At 44.9% G+C, this 25,499-nt stretch overlaps 1 protein-coding gene and 1 long non-coding RNA gene across 10 annotated transcripts in view; one reads left to right on the forward strand and one right to left on the reverse strand.

Annotated features, from left to right (window-relative positions):
- The window catches only part of B3GNT2 (UDP-GlcNAc:betaGal beta-1,3-N-acetylglucosaminyltransferase 2), a 238,288-nt gene that overhangs the window by 84,971 nt on the left and 127,818 nt on the right, over positions 1-25,499 (reverse strand). The window lies entirely within an intron of this gene.
- Positions 20,599-22,748, forward strand: LOC129462367 (uncharacterized). Its single transcript, XR_008650830.2, has 3 exons — positions 20,599-20,745; positions 20,922-21,020; positions 21,358-22,748. It is a non-coding gene; the product is annotated as an uncharacterized lncRNA (long non-coding RNA).

The raw sequence follows: 25,499 nt of genomic DNA on the forward strand, positions 1-25,499 counted from the left end.
CCTTCCCCACGAGCTATGCAAACGTCACACCTGGTCCAACCAATCTGTGGGCCCTACGTAAATCAGACACCACCTCCTCAAGCCTTCCTATAAAATCTGGCTCAGTCCCTCATGGGCCGACTTTTCCCTTTTGAATATCCCCTCTTCCTCACAAGAGAAACAGCTGCTCTCCCTTCTCTTTCTTTTGTCTATTAAACCTCTGCTCCTAAACTCACTCTTCGTGTGTGTCTGTGTCTTTTATCTTCTTGATGCCAGACGACGAACCCCAGGTATTTACCCCAGACAACAATACCCCTTCACTGCTAAGGTCTTCTTCTTGGGGTATTGTTTTCTGAGTCCCAACAGCATGGCAAGTACTTTGAACTAAAAGAGCTTGGAAGGACCTCAGAAGCAAGATCTCTCTGACCTTCTCCCGTCCTCCTGTCTCCCACCCTTCTTTCTCCTCATAGAAACAAGAATTCTTCCAAGGTGAGTCATAGAAACCAGAGACCCTCTCTCCAAAAGCAAGCCATAAAACCTAGAAAGGTCACTCTCTCCCTTCTCCCTTGAAGGCCCTTATTTCAGGGGAGTCTTGCCCCGCACCTGGGAAGGGTAGAGTGATGCTCCACAGAGAGGCCAAGATGAATCTGGACAGGCCTTGCTGGGTTTCCCCCTCGGTCTATTCCTATTCGCTTGTACCTCTTTGTCCAGTCACATTTCTGTAAGGCTGTCCCTTCTTAATCAAACCTAAGCAAAATAAATGGCTTTCCCTAAGTTGTTGGGCCTTCATTTCTGAAGTCTCCTGTGTCACATAAAACTTTGATTAAATAAATTTGTTATGCTTTTCTCTTGTTAACCTGTCTTTCGTTTTCAGAGTGTTGGCCACGTGCCTTATGATGGGTGAGGAAAGGTATCACATCTTTCTGCCCCTACACTATAATAAAAAATGCTTAAAAACCCAAGTGTTGGCAAAAATATGGAGAAATTGCAACCCTCATATTGCTGGTGGAAATGTAAAATGGTGCAGTTGCTTTGGAAAACAGTTTGGCAGTTCCTCAAAAGATTAAACATAGAGTTACTATTGGATCCATCAATTCCACTCCTAGGTCCATGGCCAAAAGAATTGAAAACATATGTTCACACAAAAATTTGTACCTGAATGTTTATTAGCAATATTATTCATTATAACGAAAAAGTAGAAACAACCCAAATGTCCACCAACTGATGAATGGATAAACAAAATATGGTATACAATGGAGTATAATTCAGCAATAAAAAGAAATGAAGTATTGATGCATGCTAGAATGGATAGACCTTGACAACATTATGCGAAGTGAAAGAAGTCAGTCACAAAAGATGATCACATAAGACTAATTCAATTTATATGAAATGTCCAGAATAGGCAAATCTATAGAGGCAAGAACAGATTAGCAATTGTCTAGGAATAGGCAATGGGAAAATGGAAAATGACAGTTAATTGGTATGAGGTTTCTTTTGGAGGTAATGAAAATGTTCTACAATTGGCCAGGTGCAGTGGCTCACGTCTGTAATCCCAGCACTTTGGGAGGCCAAGGCAGGCAGATCATGAGGTCAGCAGTTTGAGACCAGCCTAGCCAACATGGTGAAACCCTGTCTCTACTAAAAATACAAAAATCAGCCAGGTGTGGTGGCGGGCACCTGTAATCCCAGCTACTCCGGAGACTGAGGCAGGAGAATGGTATGAACTCGGGAGGCGCAGGTGCAGACTCTGTCTCAAAAAAAAAAAAGAAAGACAAAAAAGAAAAAGTTATACAACTAATCCTAGTGATGGTCGCATAAATTCATCAAGAATATACCAAAAACCATTGAATTGTACACGCTAAATGAGTTAATTGTATATGTGAATCATATGTCAAGCTGTCATTGAAAAAAAACCCAAAGCTGTATAGCATCTTTTTTTTTTTTTTCCTGAGGCAGAGTCTTGCTCTGTTGCCAGGCTGGAGTGCAGTAGTGTGATCTCGGCTCACTGCAACCTCCCCCTCCCAGGTTCAAGTGATTCTCCTGCCTCAGCCTCCCGAGTAGCTGGGACTACAGGAGCGTACCACCACGCCTGACTAATTTTTTTTGTACTTTTAGTAGAGACAAGGTTTCACCATGTTGGCCAGGCCAGTCTCGAACTCCTGACCTCGTGATCCACCTGCTTCGGCCTCCCAAAGTGCTGGAATTACAGGCATGAGCCACCATGCCCGGCCGAGATAGCACCTTTTTAATGGTTAGGAAATCCCACCACCCTTATGTTCAGAGAAAAGGCTAACTACAAAGGACCACCTCACCTGACATGTCCGAGATGAGACTTGCCTCCACTCTTCCTCAGTGACTCCCTTGTTTTATCAAAATGCAAGTTTGGGCTGGGCACAGTGGCTCACGCCTGTAATCCCACTCTTTTGGGAAGTCCGGGTGGGTGGATCACCTCAGGTCAGGAGTTTGAGACCAGCCTGGCCAACATGGTGAAACCCTGTCCCTACTAAAACTACAAAAATCAGCTGGGCATGCTGGTGGGTGACTGTAGTCCCAGCTACTCGGGAGGCTGAGGCAAGAGAATCACTTGAACCCAGGAGGCAGAGGTTGCAGTGAGCCAAGATGGCACCACTGCACTGCAGCCTGGGTGAAAGAGCGAGATTCCATCTCAAAAAAAAAAAAAAAAAAAAAAAATGCAAGTTTGTTTCCTCTTTTTTGAGACCTTTCTCATTAATGAATGTTCTTCCTATTGCACTACCCAAAGTCAAATAGTCTTTTCTAATGGGTATATTTTGTCCCAGATGTTATTTAGAGGGGGCTCTTTGCAAAGGATTGGTTAGATTTTGAAAACTAGATAATTAATGAAATTGTCAGTGGTCTTACCTTGGGATCATGGATCTGAACAAATCGGTGTTGACTATTGAGTTTTGATAGTGTATGAAGCACATCATAGCTTCTGGCATGACTGGTCTGGCACAGTCAATCTGTTCTGTGAGTCAGGATATGCTTGGCAAGTTGTGGTTTCCGTTCCAATTCTCAATTGTCAGCATTTAGACTAGTACCTGGTTCATGGTAGGTGCTCAATACATATTTACTTAAAGAATAATAAATCAGCCGGGTGCAGTGGCTCACGTTTGTAATCTCAGCACTTTGGGAGACTGAGACGAGCAGATCACTTGAGGCCAGGAGTTCAAGACCAGCCTGGCCAACATGGTGAAACCCCATCTCTACTAAAAATACAAAAAATTAGCCGAGCGTGGTGGCGGGGTCCTGTAATCCCACCTACTTGAGAGGCTGAGGCAGGAGAATAGCCTGAACCCGGAAGGTGGAGGTTGCAGTGAGCCAAGGTTGCGCCATTGCACTCCAGCCTGGGCAACAAGAGCAATACTCTGTCTCAAAAAAAAAAAAAATCAATGTATAGTTGGCAGCAGACCAAAAATAGTTTACCTTCTTTGTTAGTTACGGTTTGGCAAAATCTATATGAAAATATAGGCACACATACCTTTGACCTAGCAATTCCACTTCTGGGAATTAATTCCACAGAAACTTGCACGTTGCAAAGAACCACCTGATAAGGTTACTCACTGCAATATTGTTTGCAATCACAAAAGAACAGATGTCTCAGAAATCTCCATTAGTAACAGACTGCTTAATTCAACCGTGGTGCACACATACAATGGAATAAGATGCAGGTGTAAAAAGAATGAGCAAGTTATCATGATACAGAAGATCTCCAAGATATATTCACTCAGTTTCAACCATAACTGCTTTGTTCCTCATAGCAAGCTCCTTCTGCTCCACATGGAGGGTTTGAAGGCTTTGAAGGTTCAAATCCAGGTATCTGGATTCAAAGCAGAGGAAACCTGGCTCACTCTCTCACTTTCTTCAGGCCTTGGCAAATCTTTCACTGACCACTATAGGAGAATAAAAATAATTTTTTCTTCAACCCTCATAGGTTTTTGATTGGAAAAGACCCTTGTAGCAAAAGACGAGATAAAAACAAACTGAAGTTTAACATGTATATTTAATGTATACATGGAACACACCCAGAGAATGAATTGTTCTCAAAGAGGTGGCTTTGAATTCTAGCTTATGTGGCATTGTCAACAAAGAACAATGAATATTTAGAGAAGTGACAAGGCAAAGGAAAAGGATTTTGAGTCTCTAGGGGCAGCAACTTGTGAGAAAGCCAATAAATGGCAGATACAGCCTGGCTAGTGCTGTTCATGTGGCTAAGGCCTGTTCATGTGGCTTCCTCTGGTGCCATCTCCAGGCTGATAAGGGTCCAAAGTTAGACCTTCAGTGCTAACCTTGGTTTTCCCTGGAAGAAGGGTAGCAGGGTAGGCTACCTTTTGCCTTTGTAAATCTATGTCCTGCTTTTAGGCAAATAGAAGGAGGGCAGAGAGCTTTCCTGCATCTGTTTCTTCTTAATTGTCCTTAGCTCAAAAATCCTTCATATTTTGGGGTGGCATATTCTGGTCTCCCACACCACCCTGTCATAAAATATCCATAGCCCATTCACCACCACCCTCGCCACACACACATGCATGCATGCACACACATCTATCCCCTTACCCTGTTTTGCTCCATAGCACTTACTACTTATCACTATATATCACTTGTTTATTTATATCCTACAAAAATGTAAGCGTGGCCAGTGCAGTGGCTCACACTTGTAATGCTAGCAATTTGGGAGGGCAAGGAGGGAGGATTGCTTGAGCCCAGGAGTTTGAGACCAGCCCGAGCAACATGGTGAGACCCTGTCTCTACAGAAAATTTAAAAACTGGCTGGGGGTAGTGGTGGGTGCCTGTAGTCCCACCTACTTGGAAGGCTGAGGCAGAAGGATCACTTGAGCCCAGGAGGTCGAGGCTGAAGCAAGCAGTATTCACATCACTGCACTCCAGCCTGGGTGACAGAGCAAGACCTTGTCTTGGAAAAAAAAAAATTTTTTTTTTAAATGTAAGCTCCAGGAGGGCAAGAATGTATTTGTTTTGTTCACTACCAAATTCCAAGTGCCTAAAAGAGTGCTTGACACATAGTAGGTGCTCAGTAAGTGTTTCCTGAACAAATGAAAACAGTAAATGGAAAAAGCCAGAGGCATTTGAGCCCAGCCTCAAAATACTGGGCTGACTATCCCTATAAATGCTTCTATGTGCATGAAATGTCTTTAAAAGGTTACAGAAGAAATAGGTCATGCTGGTTGCCTGTAGGAAGGTGAACTTGGTGGCTGGGAGACAGAATAGAAGGGAGGCTTTTCATTATACAGTATTCTATTCATAGATTATTATGCAAAAAATATAACTTAAAAGTAAAAAGGAAAGCTTCTGTATCATTCCTTTTTTATATCTCCAGAGCATGCTGTCCTGTGGATGTACTAGAAGTCATTTCATCAATCCTATTTTAATGAGTGAGTTAGTTATTTCCAAACTTTTGCTATTGCAAATAAGGTAGTCTGGATATTTACTTTTCACGTCATAATAAATAGGACACTGAGGTCTTTTTATAACCCCTTAACTTTGGTTATAAATCTTTACAGTTGAAAATGTAACCAACATCCGCAAGTAAACAAAAGTTTACTGCAGTTAAGTCCATTTGCATTTGGTGGCTGGGAGTGGGGCAGCCTCAGGAAGCAGAGGCTCCTGGGAAAGGGATAATTTAATTAGCATTCTTGCAATCTCATTGGTAAACTCACCCAACCCCTAAGCCTGTATCCTGATAATTTATCAGGATAGGGCTGTCTTACAAAGGAGGGCAAAAAAACAAAACAACAAACTTCTAACCAAGATGTGGCTCACACCTGTAATCCCAGCACTTTAGGAGACCAAGACAAGTGGAGCACTTGAGCCCGGGAGTTCAAGACCAGCCTGAGCAACATGGCGAAACCCCATCTCTACTAAAATACAAAAAATGAGCCAGGCATGGTGGCACTTGCCTGTAGTCCCAGCTACCCAGGAGGCTGAGACGGGAAAATCACCTAAGCCCAGAAAGTTGAGGCTGCAGTGAGCTGTGATTGTACCACTGCAATCTAGCCTGGGCAAGGGGAGTGAGACCCTGTCTCAAAAACAAGCAAGCAAACAAACAAAAAGTGAAGACAGTTCAGTATTCCTAATTCATACAATGGAAAAGATCTGAACTGAAAATTGAGAATCCTGGTTCTGCTACCGAGAAGCAGTGTGACCTTGAGGAAATCACTTCTCGTCTCTGGGCCTCCATCACTAGGTCTGTGGAATGAGGCCTTTGTCTCCCTCCCTCTCATTGGAGACTCAAACATTATGTTGGGTGACTTGAGGCAGCTGCTGAATGGTAGCAGATCTGCCGGGGCCGTCACTTTGTGGTGGTTTTGTAGGTAAATAGGGCACTGTGTTGGAAGAGAAAAACAAACAGAGAAGCAGCTGCCTTCTTTTCCAGAAATGACACCAATAGCCTGCAACTACTTAGGCTGATGGGCATGCAGCGGCCCCGATGACTCCAGAGATGCAGGGGCAGGGAGTGGAGCATCTGAAACAGGGACATCAGGACCCAGTGACTGGTCTGGTATGACTCAGGGAGGCTGTCAGGGTTGAGCTCTCTGCCAGGGACCCAGAGTGTCCCAGGAGGCCGTCCCTTCTAAAGAATCTGACAAGGCCCAGGCTTCTGGGAATGACTCAGCCCTGTTCTCCCGCCTAACCTGAAAACAGACTCTGGGGAGAAGGAGGCTGATTGACACAATTTCATCGCCCCCCAACACTTGCAAGTGCAAACAGAGGCCACATACATTCTTATTCTTTGGATCTGTAATCAGATCCTCGTTAGGTAAAAAAAATATGAAGTTGCGGCCAGGCGCGGTGGCTCACGCCTGTAATCCCAACAATTTTGGAGGCCGAGGTGGGTGGATCACCTGAGGTCAGGAGTTCGAGACCAGCCTGGCCAACATGGAGAAACCCCGTCTCTACTAAAAATACAAAAATTAGCTGGGCATGGTGGCAGGCACCTGTAATCCCAGCTACTCGGGAGGCTGAGGCAGGAGAATTGCTTGAACCCGGGAGGGGAGGTTGCAGTGAGCCAAGATCACGCCACTGCACTCCAGTGAGACTCCATCTCAAAAAAAAAAAGAAGTTGCAGGAATTGCATTCAACCTCTTCAAGTTATGAATTTAATGAGAATAATTTTCTTGCTTATTTTTACAGTTTCATCAGCATTAAAACCTCATTAAAAAAGAATCTGTGGCTGGGCATTGTGGCTCACACCTGTAATCGCAACACTTTAGGAGGCTGTGATGTCAGCTCACTGCACTCCAGCTTGGGCAGCAGCAGAATCACTTGAGGCCAGGAGCTGAAGACCAGACTGGACAACATAGCTAGACCTCATCTCTACAAAACATAAAAAATTAGCCATGTGAGGTGTATGCACTTGTAGTCTTAGCTTGGGAGGCTGAGGCAGGAGATTTGCTTGAGCCCAGGAGTTCCAGGCTGCAGTGAGCTACGATAATGCCACTGTACTCTAGCCTGGGCAATAGAGCAAGACCCTGGCTCAAAGAAGGAAGGAAGGAAGGAAGGAAGGAGGGAGGGAGGGAGGGAGGGAGGGAGCGAGGGAGGGAGGGAGGGAGGGAAAGAGGGAAGGGAAAAGAAAAAGAATTTGTGAAGTTCTCTTGCTTACAAATTTTATGAGAGACGTCAACAGAAAACTGTTCATTTTCAGTGTTGCCAGTTTTAAAAAATTTAAGCTGATGCCCTTCTGAATACTTTTCCTTTTTTGGCTTTTTTTTTTTTTTTGAGCTCCACTGTCATATTTTCTAAATTGATCCCAACTCAACTTGTATTCATTCCTAGTGATCTAAGAGTTTACAAAATAAAGTTGTTTTTCTTCTAAAACATTCAACTTCTTTTTTTTTTTTTTTTGAGACAGTGTCTTGCTCTGTTGCCCAGGCTGGAGTGCAGTGGTATGATCACAGTTCACTGCACTCCATCCTGGGCAACAGTAGCCTCGACCTCCCAAACTTAAGCAATCTTCCCACCTAAGCCTTCCAAGTAGCTGGGACTACAGGTGCTCACTACCACACCCAGCTAATTTTTTGAGCTCTCTCTGTGGCTCTTTCCCCAGCTCCACCAAGGGTCTCACTGTGTTGCCCAGGCTGGTCTCAAACTCCTGGGCTCAAGTGATCCTCTCACCTTAGCGTCCCAAGGTGCTGGGATTACAGGCATGAGCCACCATGCCTGACCAAATTATTAATATTGCAAAGTAAAATACAAAAATTTAATTAGTAAATTTAAAAAATAAAGTTATTTAAATAAGGCTAAATTTTTTATACTTGATAATTAAATCTTATTCAATATTATTATAAAAATAAAACTTCAGCCAGGCGCAGTGGCTCACACCTGTAATCCCAAAACTTTGGGAGGCCAAGGCGGGTAGATCATGAGGTCAAGAGATTGAGACCATCCTGGCCAACATGGTGAAACCCCATCTGTACTAAAAATTCAAAAATTAGCTGGGCGTGGTGTGGCCCACCTGTAGTTCCAGCTACTCGGGAGGCTGAGGCAGGAGAATCACTTGAACCAGGGAAGCAGAGGTTGCAGTGAGCCAAGTTCGTGCCACTGCACTCCAGCCTGGCAACAGAGCGAGACTCCATCTCAGAATAAATAAATAAAACTTCACAATTCTGGGTTTTAATGTCTGCTTAATAAGCAAAGCAAAGAATCTATATCATGCGGCCGGGCGCGGTGGCTCACACTTGTAATCCCAGCTCTTTGGGAGGCCGAGGCGGGCGGATCACGAGGTCAGGAGATCAAGACCACGATGAAACCCTGTCTCTACTAAAAATACAAAAAATTAGCCGGGCGAGGTGGCGGGCGCCTGTAGTCCCAGCTACGCGGGAGGCTGAAGCAGGAGAATGGCATGAACCCAGGAGGCGGAGCTTGCAGTGAGCCGAGATCGCGCCACTGCACTCCAGCCTGGGTGACAGAGCGAGACTCCGCCTCAAAAAAAAAAAAAAAAAGAATCTGTATCATGCTTCAAGTATCTTACAACTACATGGATATAAATGTAAGACAAATATGAATTCTTTTTTTTTCTTTTTTTTAAGACAGGGTTTCACTCTGTCACTCAGGCTGGAGTACAGTGGTGTGATCATGGCTCTCCACCTCCCAGGCTCAAGCGATTCTCCCACCTCAGGTTCCCAAGTAGCTGGGACCACAGTTGTGCACCATCACACCTGGCTAATTTTTTGTATTTTTGGTAAAGACAGGGTTTCACCATGTTGCCCAGGCTGGTCTTGAACTCCTGAGTTCAAGCGATTCACCCACCTTAGCCTCCCAAAGTGCTAGAATTACACATGTGAGCCACTGTGCCTTGCCGAAAAATATCAATTCTTCAGCCTGGCAAAATGTTCCTCAGGCACTGTGGTATATTGTTACATAATGGTCCCCAACACGTCTTACCTCCCTGCATCCAGCCCCTTTGCAATATAATTTTTGCCATGTTTCTCATGGAGACATAGAGTCTATATCCTTCCAACCCCTGGATCTGGGCATCCCTTAAGGCTTCATTTGCTCCACAGACTGAGACAGAAGTAACATGGTGCAACTCCCACAGCTAGGCCTTAATTACATTACACATTTCTGCCATTATGTGAAAATGCTCAGTCCTTTCCTAAAGGAGGAAAGGCCATTTGAAGGAGAACTAGGGCGCCCCAGCCAACAGCCAGCATAAATATCAAGCACATAAACAAAGCCATCTGGGAACATCCAGTGCCAGCTGAGCTGCTGGCTGACTGCAGCTGTATAAGTGACCCCAAAGCAGATCAGCAGAAAAACTGCCCAGCTGAGCCCAACCTAGAGTTATGGGCAAATAAATGTTTGTCGTTTTAAGCCACCCAGTTTCGGTGTGGTTTGTTATGCAGGAACAGATAACTGACACAGCCACCACGTGCAACTCCTGTGAACACTAAGCTAATTTGTGAATGCCTCCAGAATCATGAATTAGGACAAATTAAGAAGAAAATAGGCCCTTGGCACTATTGAGAAATAATATTTGGTTATGCCAGGACCTCTTGAATTCATGCTCTCTGAGAGAAGGGACACACATATGAGGCAATTACATTCCTTCTCCCTCCAAAGCAGTGTCTGTCTCCAGTGTCAGCAGGGGCACAATCTGTAGACCTTCACAGTGTTTGGGCTCAGCAGCCTTTTGTTTTGAGAACACAGGAGGGAAATGTGGAGACTGAGGGTGTTCATCTCACTCATCGGTGCTCACGATCATGGGTCACACTGTGCCAGTGATATGTCCAGGATCCCAGGTGACAAAAGCTCCCATGTGGTCTTCAATAAATTTAATTTTTGTGTTTGTGACATGCAAGGCCCTCCAAAGGGTAGAGGGCCTCTTGCCTGGTCTAAGAACAATATTGCACTGGCCCTGGGTTCCTGGATATGATTGAGGCCTTGCTTGGGGATTTGTCTATGAACAGTGAGTGACTGAGGAAAAGCACTAATGGCTATTCAAACTTGATGTCTATCTCTCTCATTTTTTTTTTTTTTGAGATGGAGTCTCACTCTGTCACGACCAAGCTGGAGTCCAGTGGCGCTATCTCAGCTCACCACAACCTCTGCCGCCCGGGTTCAAGAGATTCTCCTGCCTCACCCTCCTGAGTAGCTGGGATTACAGGTGCACGCCACCATGCCCGGCTAATTTTTGTATTTTTAGTAGAGATGGGGTTTCGCCGTGTTAGTCAGGCTGGTCTCGAACTCCTGACTTCATGATCTGCCCACCTCAGCCTCCCAAAGTGCTGAGATTACAGGCGTGAGACACCACACCCAGCCGATGCCTATCTCTTGACACATCAATCCAGCTTTAGAGAAAATATCCTATAGAAACAAAAGGACTAATAGAGAAGGGTATGTAAAAATGTCTGTCACAAGCATCGCTTAATGTAGGAAAAAATTAAAAACAACATATACATCATTAACGGGGGATGGTTTCGTGAATTTTGATCTATTCATATTAGCATATGTTACACAACCATTGAAAAGGTTGTTATATTTATGTTTAGTGACTTGGAGTGATTTCTTTATTGAACATTTACTGAGCATCATCTATGAACCTAGTACTGTTCTAAGTGCTAGGGATATAGCAGGGAATAAGACAAGGTTTTTTTGCTCATGCATTTCACATCTTAGTGGAGGAAGACAGGCCATAAACAAATAAATAAGTATATAGTATCAGCTGGTGAGAAATGCTATGAAGAATAATGGTGGTGGCTTGGGGGATGGACCCCGGAAGGAAGTGAGGGAAGGAACATTATGGCCGTCAAGGAGGACGGGCATTCCAGACTGAGTGCCAAGGCCCTGATTTTGGAATGTGCTTAGTGTGATCTAGTAGCATCAAGGAGGCCAGGGTAGCAGGAGATGGGGATGGGAGGGAAGGTCAGAGAGGAGAGCAGGGGTGGGGGGGCGGGGGATGTATATGCATGGTGCAGACCATGTAGGGCCTGGCAGCTCCTGGTGAAGACTTTGGTTTTGGTTTTTTTGTTTTTTTATTGATGGGGTCTCACTATGTTGCTCAGGCTGCATTTGAACTCCTGGACTCAAGCAATCCTCCTGCCTCAGCCTCCCAAGTAACTGAGACAATGAGTGCACTCCCCCCACCTGGCTAAGACTTGTTTTTACTCTGAGTAGAATGGAAACCAGTTAAGATTTCTAAGCTAAGGAGCAACGTGATCTGACAGATTTCAAAGGGTTCCTCTGGCTGCTGTGAGGAGAATGGACTGAAGGGACAAGGGTGGAAGCAGAGACGGGTATAGAGGCTGCTGTAGCTAAGTGAGAGAGACAGAGGATCGGGCTTGCACCAAGTGGAAGCCACGAGGTGGGGGGACGCAGTCTGATTCCGGATGGATTTTGAAGGTGGAGCCTGCAGGATGTCCTAATGGAACTGGATGTGGGGCGTCAGCAAGAAGCCAGATGGCCATTTAATAGTGTTAATGACTAAGGCTAGTTTCAGAGGAAAGAGAGTATAGCCCAATCCCATTTTTGCTCAAATAAACATCAAATAAAACACACTCTCCCTGTGCACGGATCTTTGTGTATACTAATACGAGTCTATTAGTTGGCTAGGGCTGCCATCACAAAATACCACAGACTGGGTGGCTTCAACAACAGAGATTTATTTTCTCAGTTCTGGAGGCCAGAAGTCCAAGATCAAAATGCTGTCAGGGCTGCTTTCTGGTGAGGCCTTTCTTCCTGTCCTGTAGACAGCTGCCTTCTCCTATGTCCTCATATGGCCCCTTCTTTGTGCTTGCTTAGGAGAGAAGTGGGGGCTTTCTCGTGTCTCTTTCTCTTCTTATAAGGACATCGGTCCTTTTGGCTTTAGGCTGCACCCTTGTGACCTCACTTAATCTTAATTAGCTCCTTGTAGGCCCTGCCTCCAAATACAGTCGCATTAGGGTTAGGGCTTCGCCGTATGAATCTGGAGGGACACAATTCAGTCCTTAACAATGAATACAGAGAAAGCTGCAGAAGGAGATCCACAAGCCATTGCACTCCAGCCTGGGTGACAGAGCAAGACTCTGTTTCAAAAAAAAAAAAAGAAACCAACTTTCTAGCAAAAGGATCCAGAACATACCATGGTGATGAGAGTTTTTTTCCTAAACTCCCCTTTCTGCCTAAAAGCAGAGCCTCCCAAAAGAATGCAACCATCATAGATCCCCTTCCCAGAGGTTTCCCAACCAGGGAAGAGTGACTCCCTTCACCAGAGAGGAGAAGCCACAAGGCTATAAAAACTCTCCTAAATAGACATGGTCATGAAACTATCATATCTCCCTCATATCTATTTGCCTTAGGGCCCATTTATCTTTTCTAGAAGTCATTGGTTTTCCAGTCCCCTTTCTCTCCATCCCCTTCTCCTATTAAGAGTGTATATTGTGTCATCAAATGTCAGAGCTACCACCAAAAGACAAAGGTCTTTCATTTGAGAGCCTGTGAAAAAGATATAGAAGCCCCCAATTCTAATCACCTCTTTGAGCCACATTTTTCTGTGAATTCCCATGTATGTATGTGAATAAAATTCTGTGTTTGTTTTGCCAATCTGTCTTTTGTCAGTTTAATTCACAGGCCTCCAACACTGAACCTAAGAGAGTGGCGAGAAAGTGTTTCCTTTCTCACAGCTGTCACCTCCTCAGAGGGGTTTTTCCCTGGCTATTCTATCTCAACTGGGCCTCTTTCTCCTTTTTGTTTCCCACAGCATTTATCATACCTTATTCTGACTTTATTTGTCTGTTTACTAGGTTTGGGTCTGCCTTTCACTAGAATGTAAGCTGCATGGAGACATATAATACAAATTCATTAACTACTCAGTGAATGAATGGATGAAGAAATCTGTCATCCTTGGCTCAGGTACTTATTGGTGAGTCTGCAAGCGGCAGCTCAGTTCAGCACTCACTCATCGAGAACTTATTAGGTGTCATGATGGTGCTCGGCATTAGGAACACACAGAGACCCACTCCCTGTCCTCGAGGAGCTTACGGGAAAACAAGCAGCTATGCTGGGCCCTGGGAGAGGCAGGTATGAGCAGGAGAACCTTCCTCTTCCCTCAAGAAGTTTACTGGTATAGGAGGCAGGGAAGAGAAAAAGGAAAACACGTGATAAGGAGCTTGGAAACAAACAGGACTCCAAGTACAGTTATTTAGTACACAAATAAAACAGAGACAGTTAAACTATTCTCTTGGCCTTTGTTTAGGGAATAATTCACATCATTCTGCTAATTACAGGGTTGTGAGAATAACAACAGTGTTGGATGGAGCTCATGGTATTTCTGCTTCATTTAGACAAATCTGCCTGAGGAGAGCCCATCCCCTCCACACACAGACCCACTGACAGGCATCGCTGGTTTCTCTTGGAAGCTTTCCAAGTGGCAAGCCTGGCGCCTAGGACAGCCTTGGAGCCTCTAAAAAGCCTTTCAGGGCTGCCTCCCTACCTCGGTCAGGGCCCCATTAGCTATAAAGGCCAAAGAGATACTGAAATTAATTACCCCACCCCTCAAAGAGCACATAAATAAAAGGGAGAATTTATTGAAATTATTTCAATGCACAGGAACCCAAGAGAAACTGAATAACTAGGCCAGGCCTAGTGTTCTCAGAAAATGTTCTCATTTCTTCAGATTCCTGAGTTTTAATTTCCATATTCCCCTATCCTCCCCCCAGGTCAGGTGTCCATGCTGCGGTACAATCATCCCACCCCTGTAAAAAACAAGGCCCCCTAGGCCAGAGGAGATAACTCCAAAAGACAACCAGATAGGTGGAGTGATCAACCCTTGTGGTTTGTCTGGGACTGAGGGATTGCATAGGGAGCATGGCTTTTAGAGTAAAACCGGGAAAGTTCCAGACAAACCTGGAAAAGTTAGTAATCAGTTCAGCCAACGTCACATCTGTTTCATGCCCATACATCATTACTATTATTATTATTTTTTTTTTGAGATGGAGTCTCGCTCTGTTGCCAGGCTGGAGTGCAGCAGTGCAATCTTGGCTCACTGCAGCCTCTGCCTCCCGGATTCAAGTGATTCTCCTGCCTCAGCCTCCCAAGTAGCTGGGACTACAGGCACGCGCCACCATGCCCAGCTAATTTTTGTATTTTTAGTAGAGACGGGGTTCCACCATGTTGGCCAGGATAGTCTCAATCTCTTGACCTCATGATCCACCCACCTCAGCCTCCCAAAGTGCTGGGATTACAGGCGTGAGTCACCGCGCCTGGCCCCCTTCATCATTAATTTTAAGCAACACATTTCTTCATATTTAACATCACTGAAACCAGGATGTGTTTTAAAATCAGTGGCGTCCTGCAATGCGAAGCTGAGTTCTCCCTGAAATGATGCACAGCTGCCAGTCACTTCCAGGTCACCACCAACCTGAGACCACCTTAAATTAATTTTCAGCTTCACTTTTTCAGACCACACTGACAGCATGAATTCAGACCTCAAATCTGCATGAGCACAGGCTTGTGGTTCAAATTCTCAGAAGAGAATTGTCGTTCCTCCCTCCACAGTGTCAGGATTGTGACGTGCGCATTTCCAGCCTGCCACTCCCGTGGGAAGACTTATTTTCTTATAGCATCCCAGCTTTTAATGGTGTCTCCATATTTGACATTTTTTTCTTGCATAATGGTACATAAAATAACAGTGCAGCTTACAGTGGATGGTGTCTCCGGTTGGATGAAATACGGGTAATCCTCAACCCTCACCAGCCGCTAGTGCTGGAGGGAGGCTCAGTTCTGTGGAACCCTGGCTTCTCTGGGTGGGAAGAGAATGCTGCCCTGGGTACCTAGGGCTGGGTCCTGAGGATATAGAGAGAGTTCCCTCTTGGGCCTGATGAGCTTTTCTCTGAGCTCTCTGGCTTGCAGAGCCTGGCAGCCCATTTGAAAAAGTTCTTCTTCACCAGTCTCTCTAGACATATCAGTGTTTAGATAGCCTTCCTTCCCTACAACACAAAGCTCATTTGTTTGAAATGTTGCAAAACTCCTCCTAACCACTGCCTCATGTAGAAAACCCATGGAAGCAGAATTGCAGGAGAATAAGAAGGAGAGGCAGTGTATCAACTTGAAAACTGGTAGACATGCTTTTTTTTTTTTTTTTTTTTTTGAGACGGAGTCTTGCTCTGTCGCCCAGGCTGGAGTGCAGTGGCGTGATCTCAGCTCACTGCAACCCTCTGCCTCTCGAGTTCAAGAGATTCTCCTGCCTCAGCCTCCTAAGTGGCTAGGATTACAGGTGCACACCAACACCCCCGGCTAACTTTTTTGTATTTTTAGTGGAGATGGGGTTTCACCATGTTGGCCAGGCTGGTCTCGAACTCCTGGCCTCAGATGACCCACCCGCCTCGGCCTCCCAAAGTGCTTGAGCTACCATGCCCCGCCTGGTAGACATGCTTTCTAGCCCCCAGGTTTTCTTTCCTTCCCCCAGAGTGCTCAGCATTTCCTGGATATGTGATACCCCATCCCTATCCTCAGCTCATTCAGTTGACCTTTTCCCAGCCCCCCACCCAAAGCCACTCATCCTCAGGCTGGCTCTTTCTGTGTTGGGGCTCAGGACACACCACTCCAAAATATTACTGTAGGAGACCTGAATATGCCACCCCAAAATATACTTCATTGGTATATTTTGAGCTGCTTATTCTGAGAAACTGCAGACAGAGGGGTAGCTCTGAAAAGCTTTCTTTTTATTAAAAAAAAAAAATTACATCTATAAAGGAAGTTTACCTTAGTAAACATATCTGTATTAGGAAGAAGGCTGTTTAGACAAGCTTTATTACCTGAGAGACTTTTCATCTGTGTAAAGTAACCCCCAGAAGCCCCAAGCCCCTGTTCCTTTCTGTAGCTCAGGATGCTATATAACCTCCAATCATTTGGCCCTCCTGTGACTCTCCTGTTTTTGTGGGTCCCCCATGTGTATGCATGGAATTAAACATGTTTTTCCCCCTGTTAATCTGTCTAATGTCAATGTAATTAGTAGCCTAGCCAATGAACCAGAAGGGTAGAGGAAAGCCATTTTTCCCTCTCCAGTACCTGGTATCATTTCCCAGCTTCCTGAGTGCCAAGGTCTGAATATTTGTGTTCCCCCAAAATTCCTCCTCTCTGGTTAAAATCCTAACCCCCAAGGTAATGGTGTTAGGAGGTGGCTCAGGGGGACCTTTGGGGGGTGATTAGGTTGTGAGGGCTGTGCCCTCATGAGTGGGATTAGAGCTTTTATAGAAGAAGCCCAGGGAGCTACCTTGCTCCTGTAAACCAAAAATGAAATTCTAAGCCCCACACAATCTGCACAGACCCCTCCTCTTGGCAAGGGCATTCCAAAGCTAACCTGAAAAACTAGTTCAGGCCATGATGGGAAGGAGGGGTCAGGCTGCCTCCCTATACCCTCCTCCTTTTTGGAATTACTGATAGAACAGACTTTTTAAGTCTGATAAGAAACATTTACAATCTATTCTCTCTGAAGCCCACTACCTAGAGGCTTTACCTGCATGATAAAACCTTGGCCTCTACAACCCCTTATCTTATCCCAGGCATTCCTGTCTTTAGACAATAACTTAACTCTCAACCAATTGCCAATCAGAAAAATTTTTGAATCTACCTATGACCTGGAAGTCCCCCACCGCTTCCTGTTGTCCTACCTCTCTGGACCAAACCAATGTACATCTTACATGTATTTGATGGATGTCTCATTGATATGGTTAGGCTCTGTCCCCACCTAAATCTCATCTTGAAGCGTAATCCCCATAATCCCCACATGTCAAGGGAGAAACCAGGTGGAGGTAATTGAATCACGGGGATAGTTCCCTCCATGCTGTTCTTGTGATAGTGAGTGAGTTCTCATGAGATCTGATGGTTTTATAAGGGACTCTTCCCCCTTCACTCGACACTTCTCCTTCCTGCTGCCTTGTGAAGAAGGTGCCTTGCTTCACCTTCTGCCATGATTATAAGTTTCCTGAGGCCTCCCCAGCCATGCTGAACTGTGAGTCAATTAAACCTCTTTCCTTTGTAAATTACCTGGTCTTAAGCAGTTCTTTATAGCAGTATGAAAAAGGACTAATACACTAATGTTTTCCTAAAATGTATAAAACCAAACTGTGCCCTGACCACCTTGGGCACGTGTTCTCAGGCCCTCCTGAGGGCTGTGTCATGGGCCATGGGTCACTCATATTTAGCTCGGAATAAATCTCTTCAAATATTTGACAGAGTTGGACTCTTTTCATCAACACTCCTTCTACCAAGTGAGGATACATCGAGACGGCGCCATCTATGAACCAGGAAGCAGAACTTCAACAGACACTGAATCTGCCAGAATCTTCATCTTGGGATTTCCCAGCCTCTACAACGATGAGAAATACATTTCTGTTGTTTATAAGCTACCCAGTTTATGGTATTTTGTTACAGCAGCGTGAATGAACTACTTCTAGCCCAGGGCAGGGACTGTGTCCCCCTGCTGTGTTCAAAGGCAGGGCTCAAACCCAAGGCCAGCCACAGTGAAGCCCCAGGTAGGTGTAGAGGCCTCTTGCCCTGTGGGGAAAGAGGCACACCTTATACTCTGCAAAGACCTTCCCAGCTCTGCCAGACCACCTGGGCTAAGGGAAGGGAAGGCAGGACAGGTATGCAAACTCCAGGCTCACAAAGAATTCTGAGGTTTTGTGAGCACTAAGAATCCAGTTTACGCAAAAAGAGCTTACTTTGTCTAGTTTAACCTAAACCATAAGAGTTGAAGGTATTGATAAAGTGGGACTAGGAGTCTGGTTTTGGTGAAAGAGCCCTGGATTTAGATTCAGAGATTAGTATCCAAACTCTGCATTTCTGGGGGCATGACTTTGGCAAGCTGCTCCAACATTTTAGACCTCATTTCCCCCCATTTATAAAAGGAAAGTTATTATTCCCATTTTGGGGTTGTGCAAGGATTAAATGGGATAATGTATGCTTTAAAACATGCTTTGTAGACACTAAAGCATTACACAAATACTTAGCCCTGGGAGGGGAGATAAAAGGGTATTCTGCTTAGTGCAATGCTTTTAAATGTACAGGTTATGAGCTATCAGCAGGTCATGAAAAATATTTAGTGAGTGTAAGAGAAGAACAAAATATTTCCTTCTATTCTTCTATGTTCTCAGCTCAAGCTCCTGTTACAAAAGATACATTAACAAGAGAACGGCAAACAGAAGTTTATTAATATGCAGATCTTATATACAAATGGGAGAAACTCAGGGAAGAGTAGTGGCTAAAACCTGAGCTTAAATACATTCTTTAGCTAACAAAGGCAGAAGGGTGTGGGCAAGGCAAGTTATGGGAAGGTGACCAGGAAAAGTACAGTAAACAAGGGTATGGTTTGCTGGGCAGATTTAAGTCAGTGCTTTCTCCATTGATAAAAGTCTTGTGATTTAGAGTCTTCATTTTCTTCCTGGTGCAGAGAGGGAGACATCCTTACAAATGGGGAGTTACTTTAGAAATGTAAATTTCCCTAAAAAAAGGGCAACTTATACTGGTTTTGGAGCCTCTCCTGTGTCTGCTGTTCCTCAAAATAATCAGCTTAGGGCTAGGCATGGTGGCTGACACCTGTAATTCCAGCACTTTGGGAGGCCAAGGCAAGAAGATCGCTTGAGTCCAAGAGTGTGAGATCAACCTGGGCAACATAACAAAGACTCATCTCTACAGAAAAATAGAAGAAACGTGCAGTAGCATGCACCTGTATTCCCAACTACTCAGAAGGCTGAGGCAGGAGGATCACTTGAGCCCAGAAATTTGATGCTGCAGTGAGCTATGATTGCATCACTGCACTCCAGCCTGGGTGACAGAGCAAGACCGTTTCAAGAAAAAAAAAAAAAAGGCTCAAGCTCAAACAATCCTTATGCCAAAATGGCATATTTGGCGGGGGGGAGGTGAGGGAGTTCAGGGAGTGCCACCCCCAGAATATGATGCCTTGGTGTGCTGATTACATTGAACTGAGGGTACATGACGAATAGAGAAACAGAAAAACAGGCAGAGGCTTTCTCTGAGTTCCCCTTACCTAAAGACCATCCTCCAAAGGGAACTCAATGGTCCTGAATCCCAGGAATTCCCTTCCCCGGGAATCTCATCCACCAGGAAAGATGAACTGGGATCACACAAGAGAGCCTGGGTGTCACATCCAAACAGAAACCACTTATTCTCCTGAGGGCTGCTCCAGCCAACTTTTGTTACCCGGGATACTTTTTTTTTCTCTTTGAGACGGAGTTTCACTCTGTCACCCAGGCTGGAGTGCAGTGGTGTGATCTCGACTCACTGCAACCTCTGCCTCCTGGGTTTAGGAGATTCTCCTGCCTCAGCCTCCCAAGTAGCTGGGACTACATGCACATGCCACCACATCTGGCTAATTTTTTTATTTTTAGTAGAGACAAGGTTTCACCACGTTGGCCAGGCTTGTCTCAAACTCCCGACCTCAGGCGATCTGCCCACCTCGGCATCCCAAAGTGCTGAGATTACAGGAGTGAGCCACCAACCGGCCAACCTGGGAGACTTTTACCTGCATAACAAGAAGACCTGTATTCACCATACATTTCCTCCCCTCATTCTCTCATAACTTGTGTGGCCACCACACCCGCAGAAGCTGCAAGCCCCCATTCCCTTCTGTAGCTCAGGATGCCATATACGCTCCAATCATCAGTCTTTCTTTGAGTCATATTTTGTGGGTCTCTGTGCGTATGATCATAATTAAATATTTTTCTCCTGTTAATCTGTCTTATGCCAATTAATTCATAGCCCAGCCAAGGGACCTAGAAGGGTGGAAGGAAATCATTTTCACTCCCCTACAGTGGCATAATCTGGTTTCATACGCTCATACTTTAGGGTGGCATATTTTATTCTCCTCCATAAATCATGTTTAGCATTTTAAAATTTGAAAAGAATGGAAAATATCAAGGTGTGTATCCCAAATAGTAGGAATAGGTATTTTTTCTTTTAGTTAAGTCACGTGCGTGCATGGGTGATATGGTTTGGCTGTGTTCCCACCCAAATCTCATCTTGAATTTCCACATGTCATGGGAGGGACCCCATGGGAGGTAATTGAATCATGGGGGCAGGTCTTTCCCATGCTATTTTCGTGATGGTGAATAAGTCTCACGAGATCTGTTGGCTCAACAAAGAGGAATTTCCCTGCACAAGCTCTCTCTCGGCCTGCCGCCATCCATGGAAGATGTGACTTGCTTCACCTTGCCTTCTGCCATGATTGTGAGGCCTCCCCAGCCATGTGGAACTGTGCATCTATCAAACCTCTTTCTTTTGTAAATTGCCCAGTCTCAGGTATGTCTCTATTAGCAGCATGAAAATGGACTAATACAATTGGTATGCGTGTTGTGATATAAAATCTCAGTCTTTTGCACCACAACACACATACTAACACTACTTGTTTCTGTGGTAAATAATGGAAGTAGAAATAAATGGAGCTGTTTTTGCTTTGTTGTACTTTTCAACTGCAGCATTTGTGCATTCCAAGAGTGGGAGAAGAATTCATCTTGGGAAAGAATGTATCTTTTGTTTGGGAAAAACGTCTTAATGGGCCCTGTGGTTATGCAAAGGTATGGCCCTGAGATCAGGCTGAAGTAAGCTCTTGGAGACCAAAGGAGCTATAATGCTCTGCATAATAAAGTCAATATTTAAGGGTTTCTGTTTCCTTTGGTGGTCCTAGAAGGAGTAATTTGAGGCCTGGGGCTTCAGAGAAGAGAATTTAAGCTTGGCTCAAGGAAGGAGACTTTAAGTAAAGGCCTCCCTTGACACTGGTGTAACCAAAGGACTCAGGAACTTCTCTGTACTAAGTACTAAATGAAGTTCTCCCCTCCTGTATTTTAAAGTCCTTACAAGGATCTTCAGGCCTTTGGTGGAGTTAATAAAACCTTCTAACCTTGATCTCTCCAGGTAGCCCTGTCTCCAGAATGATGGGAAGTCCCTGTTTGGGAGGAAAAATCTCAGAGGAAGTGGAAGGTATGCAGAGCCTGTGATGGAGGAGCCAGAGAGATCCAGGAGAAGCTGGGAGCAGCAGAGTGGGAGGAGGCCAGTGACTGTGAGGGTGGATGTGCTTCCAGGAATTCTTGGCAATTTGGAAATGAGCTAGAATTCCTCTGGCTGCAAAGCATGTTCTTTTCTTTGATTATTTAAGTAAAGGGTAATTCTGGAAGGTTGGAAAATGTAGGACACCCACTATGTAAAAATCAGGAAGGTACTAACCTATAGCTTCAAGCAAGACTCATCAGGATTATGAGCCTCACCACCACTACCATCATGGTTATTACCACCATCTCCTATCACAGGGCAAAGCTGAGTGACCCTGGTAGGCAGAATAATGGCCTCCCAAAGATGCCCAAGTCCTAATCCTCAAAACCTGAAAATATGTTAAAGTACATAGCAAAGGGGAATTAAGGTTGCCAATCCCTTGACCTTAAAATAGAAAGGGCACCCTAGATTATGCAGGTGGGCCCAATGTAATCATAAAGATTTATAGAAAGTAAAAAGTTTCCTCTTCAAAGTTTCCCTTCTTGTTAAAAAATAAAGCATAAGTGTTAGAAATAATAGTTTCTGTTGAAGACTTTCTTCAAACCTCCTTGATTTGTGCTAATAACTCTTTGTTAAGCCCTATCCCATATAGCTGTTGGACATGCTCACAGACACGTTCCAGCTCACAGCCTATGCCCCTTCCTTATTTGGAAATGTTATCGCTTCTTTAAATCTTTTGTAAGCAACTTCCTCCTTTCCTTTGTTCCCCCTTGCCTTTACCTATTTAAGAAAGTTTTAGGTTGTTAGCAAATCAGGTATCAGTTTAGACTATGAGGTTTGGCTCCAGCTAGTGGATGCAGGACGCAGCAGTAAGGACGACCCAAATGCATAAGGGATAAATATGTCTGCTTTTCCTTTGTTCAGTATACTCTCATGGCAAGACGGCTAGCGAGTGTACCCTTTCTGCAGAAAGTAAAAATTGCCTTGCTGATAGAATTAAATTTATGTTCAAGTGCTATTTCTTTATGACACCAGGGAACAAGCATTTTGCATTCCTAACAGATCCTAAATGTGGAAGAGGGAGGCAAAAGAGTGTTAAAATATACTCCCAACAAACAAAGTGGACTCCTTGTAGCTAAAATGAGACACACCAAAAACAGAATCTCATGGCCAGCAGGATCGGGGATTAGTCACGAATCCCAGTGTCGTTAACGGCCATAAGGTTTATTTCCCGTAATTAAAAAGAAACCAGTTCCTGAAAATCATTGCCCAAACAACTATAGCTGGAAAATTTCCCAAATGACCCCAAGATTCTAGCCGACCCAACACCCGCACTCGCCTCCTGCATACCCAGTCCCCAATCTCCCCTCCCTCCCCACCACAACTCTGATTGGACAGAGGACTGGTCTTATAAACTTTCTTTATTGATAAATGGCTGCAGCCCTCAAGCCAGTTGCAGCCATTTAGCTTACAGAGACTGTGCACAAAATGTCTTTGTGCACTACAGTTTACCTTTTGAGATCAAGAGCCAAATTCTACCTCATTTTAATGCCTAAAACCCCAAAGTGAACGGAATGTATGTTACAGATGTTTACCCACTGTGCACGTGCCAGCCATCCCTCAAGAATATTCATAGAATGTCCCCAACCCTGCTCAATATGCATGTAAGGCTGGCCCTGTAAGACACATATACCAGCTCCCCCTTCCTTCTGCAGGGCACGTACTTTTGGTTGTCCCTGGAAGCTATGTTCCTCAATCCACGATTGCTTCTCCCTCTGAAAATAAAGTCTTCTCCTTTCCTTTCTCTGTGGACCTCATGGTGTTTTGTTAACAAGAGTGGGTGTCAGAGTGATATGATATGAAGAAGGCTCAGCCAGCCGTGGCTGGCTTTGAAGAAGGAAGGGGCTATCAGCCAGGGAATATGGCAGCCTCCAGGAGCTGCAAAAGGTAAATGGATTTCCCTGAGTGTGCAGAAGGACACAGACCTTAAGACACTCCCTGCACAGCAAGCTTATCTATGTGCTGACTTAGAAGCTCCAGAGTGGGAGCTCTCTTCCATCAAGAGATCACCTGAGAGACAACAGTCAATTTACAACCTAAAGTACGCCCCCAGGGAACTGTCTCCCACCCGGAGGGGATCTTGAGGCAATGGCCACTTTACGACTTGCAATGGCACCAGCTTGACCACCTGGTAGATAAGGCACCAAAGTCAGTCACTTAGACCTTGCACCTGCTCATTCCCTCCCATGCATGCCATTCATGCCAAATCCCCTTTAAAATTCCCTGCTTTCTGCCCCAAAAGTGAAGCAATACCCTTAAAGGCAGGAGCCTGTACTTCCCCTAAGCTAAACATTGGAATGAAGTCACTTTCTTTAGACCAGACCTCACTCTTGTGAATTGGACCCTGCAGGTGGCGAGTGACTGGCACGCGTTTCAGTTACACTGCTGCTCCAACATCATCCGCCAAAGAAAATCACCAGCCAGGACTGGCTATGTGGCTCTGCCCTATCACAAGGACACCAAGAAATACAATCCTGACGTATGCCCAGAAGGGGATAAAACTAAAATGGATATTTGGCAAAAGCATTGATGATTACCACATATAAATGACCGTATAGGGCCAGGCATGGTGGCTCATGCCTGTAATGCCAGCACTTTGGGAGACCAAGGCAGGAGGATCACTGGAGCCCAGGAGTTTGAGACCAGCCTGGGAATCAGACCCATCTCTACATAAAACAAACAACAAGCAACAACAACAACAACAAAACCCACATACAAGAAAATGACCTTATAGGTTTTCTTAGAGCCCCATGATGCAAGGAGTTAGAGAGTAATCTTTTTTTTTTCCAGAAGTATGGAAGGGGCAGCAATGGCTTGTTTCAACCAACCTCCTAGTGAGTACAACTCTAAGCTGGACAAAATGTTCTTAAAATAGGTGTGAATGTACTAGAGAACTACCAAAGGCAGTGAGGACTTGATGGGCCAAGATCCCAGGGAGAAGGGAAGCCCAGGGAGGTGAGCCTCACATTGGGGGCTGCTTTTTCTCTTAGGCATTTACCATTCAAAAGCGGCAGATGATACCACGTCATACCCACTAGGATGGCAAGGATGCATAGAAGTTGGAATCCTTGAGCATTGTTGGTGGGAATGTCAAATGGTCCAGCTACTGTGGAAAACAGCATGGTGGTCCTCAAAAAATTAGACAGAATTACTGTTAGGATCCAGCAATTCTACTTTTAAGTATATATCTGAAAGAATTAAAAGCAGGGACTTGAACAGATATATGTACATCCATGTTCACAGCAGAATTATTTGCAGTAGCCAAGAGATGGAAACAAAACGTTGACCTGAGGAATCTGAGGCAAAATGAATGTAGACAGTGTATTTGGGCCAAGGTTGAGGGCAATTGGCTTCCAAATTGGTTTGGGGAGTGGTCCGTTCCGCACTGGTTACATGCAGGTTTTTAAAGGCAAAAGAGAACAAGAAATGGGCTGATACAAAATTGTTTGACAGGAATTCTCACTGGTTTGCAGAAACAACATTGATTAGCAATTGCCTATGCGTAGTTGAAATGTAGAGTGTGAGTTATGGTGTTTAGCATGGGGCATTTTATGGCTACTTGGCATTAGTTAGTCTAGAGCCTGCATAGTAAGTGGCTTCAAGAGGTAATTATTTGGCTTACAGGGGGAGTGAGAATGATTGCTGTCACACACAGTCACATTTCAGTGCTCTCTGGGCCTGGTAGTTAAAGGGGGCTCACATTCCCCATATAAAAATGTTTTCTTTTTTTTTTTTGAGACAGAGCCTCGCTCTGTTGCCCAGGCTAGATTTCAGTGGCGTGATCTCAGCTCACGGCAACTTCTGCCTCCCAGGTTCAAGCAATTCTCCTGCCTCGGCCTCCCGAGCAGCTGAGATTACAGGCATGCACCACCATGCCTGACTAATTTTTGTATTTTTACTAGAGATGGGGTTTCACCATGTTGGCCAGGCTGGTCTTGAACACCTGACGTCAGGTGGTCTGCCTGCCTCAGCCTCCCAAAGTGCTGGGATTACAGGTGTGAGCCACC

This window comes from Symphalangus syndactylus, chromosome 14 (genome assembly GCF_028878055.3).
Source record: "Symphalangus syndactylus isolate Jambi chromosome 14, NHGRI_mSymSyn1-v2.1_pri, whole genome shotgun sequence".
NCBI lineage: Eukaryota > Metazoa > Chordata > Mammalia > Primates > Hylobatidae > Symphalangus > Symphalangus syndactylus.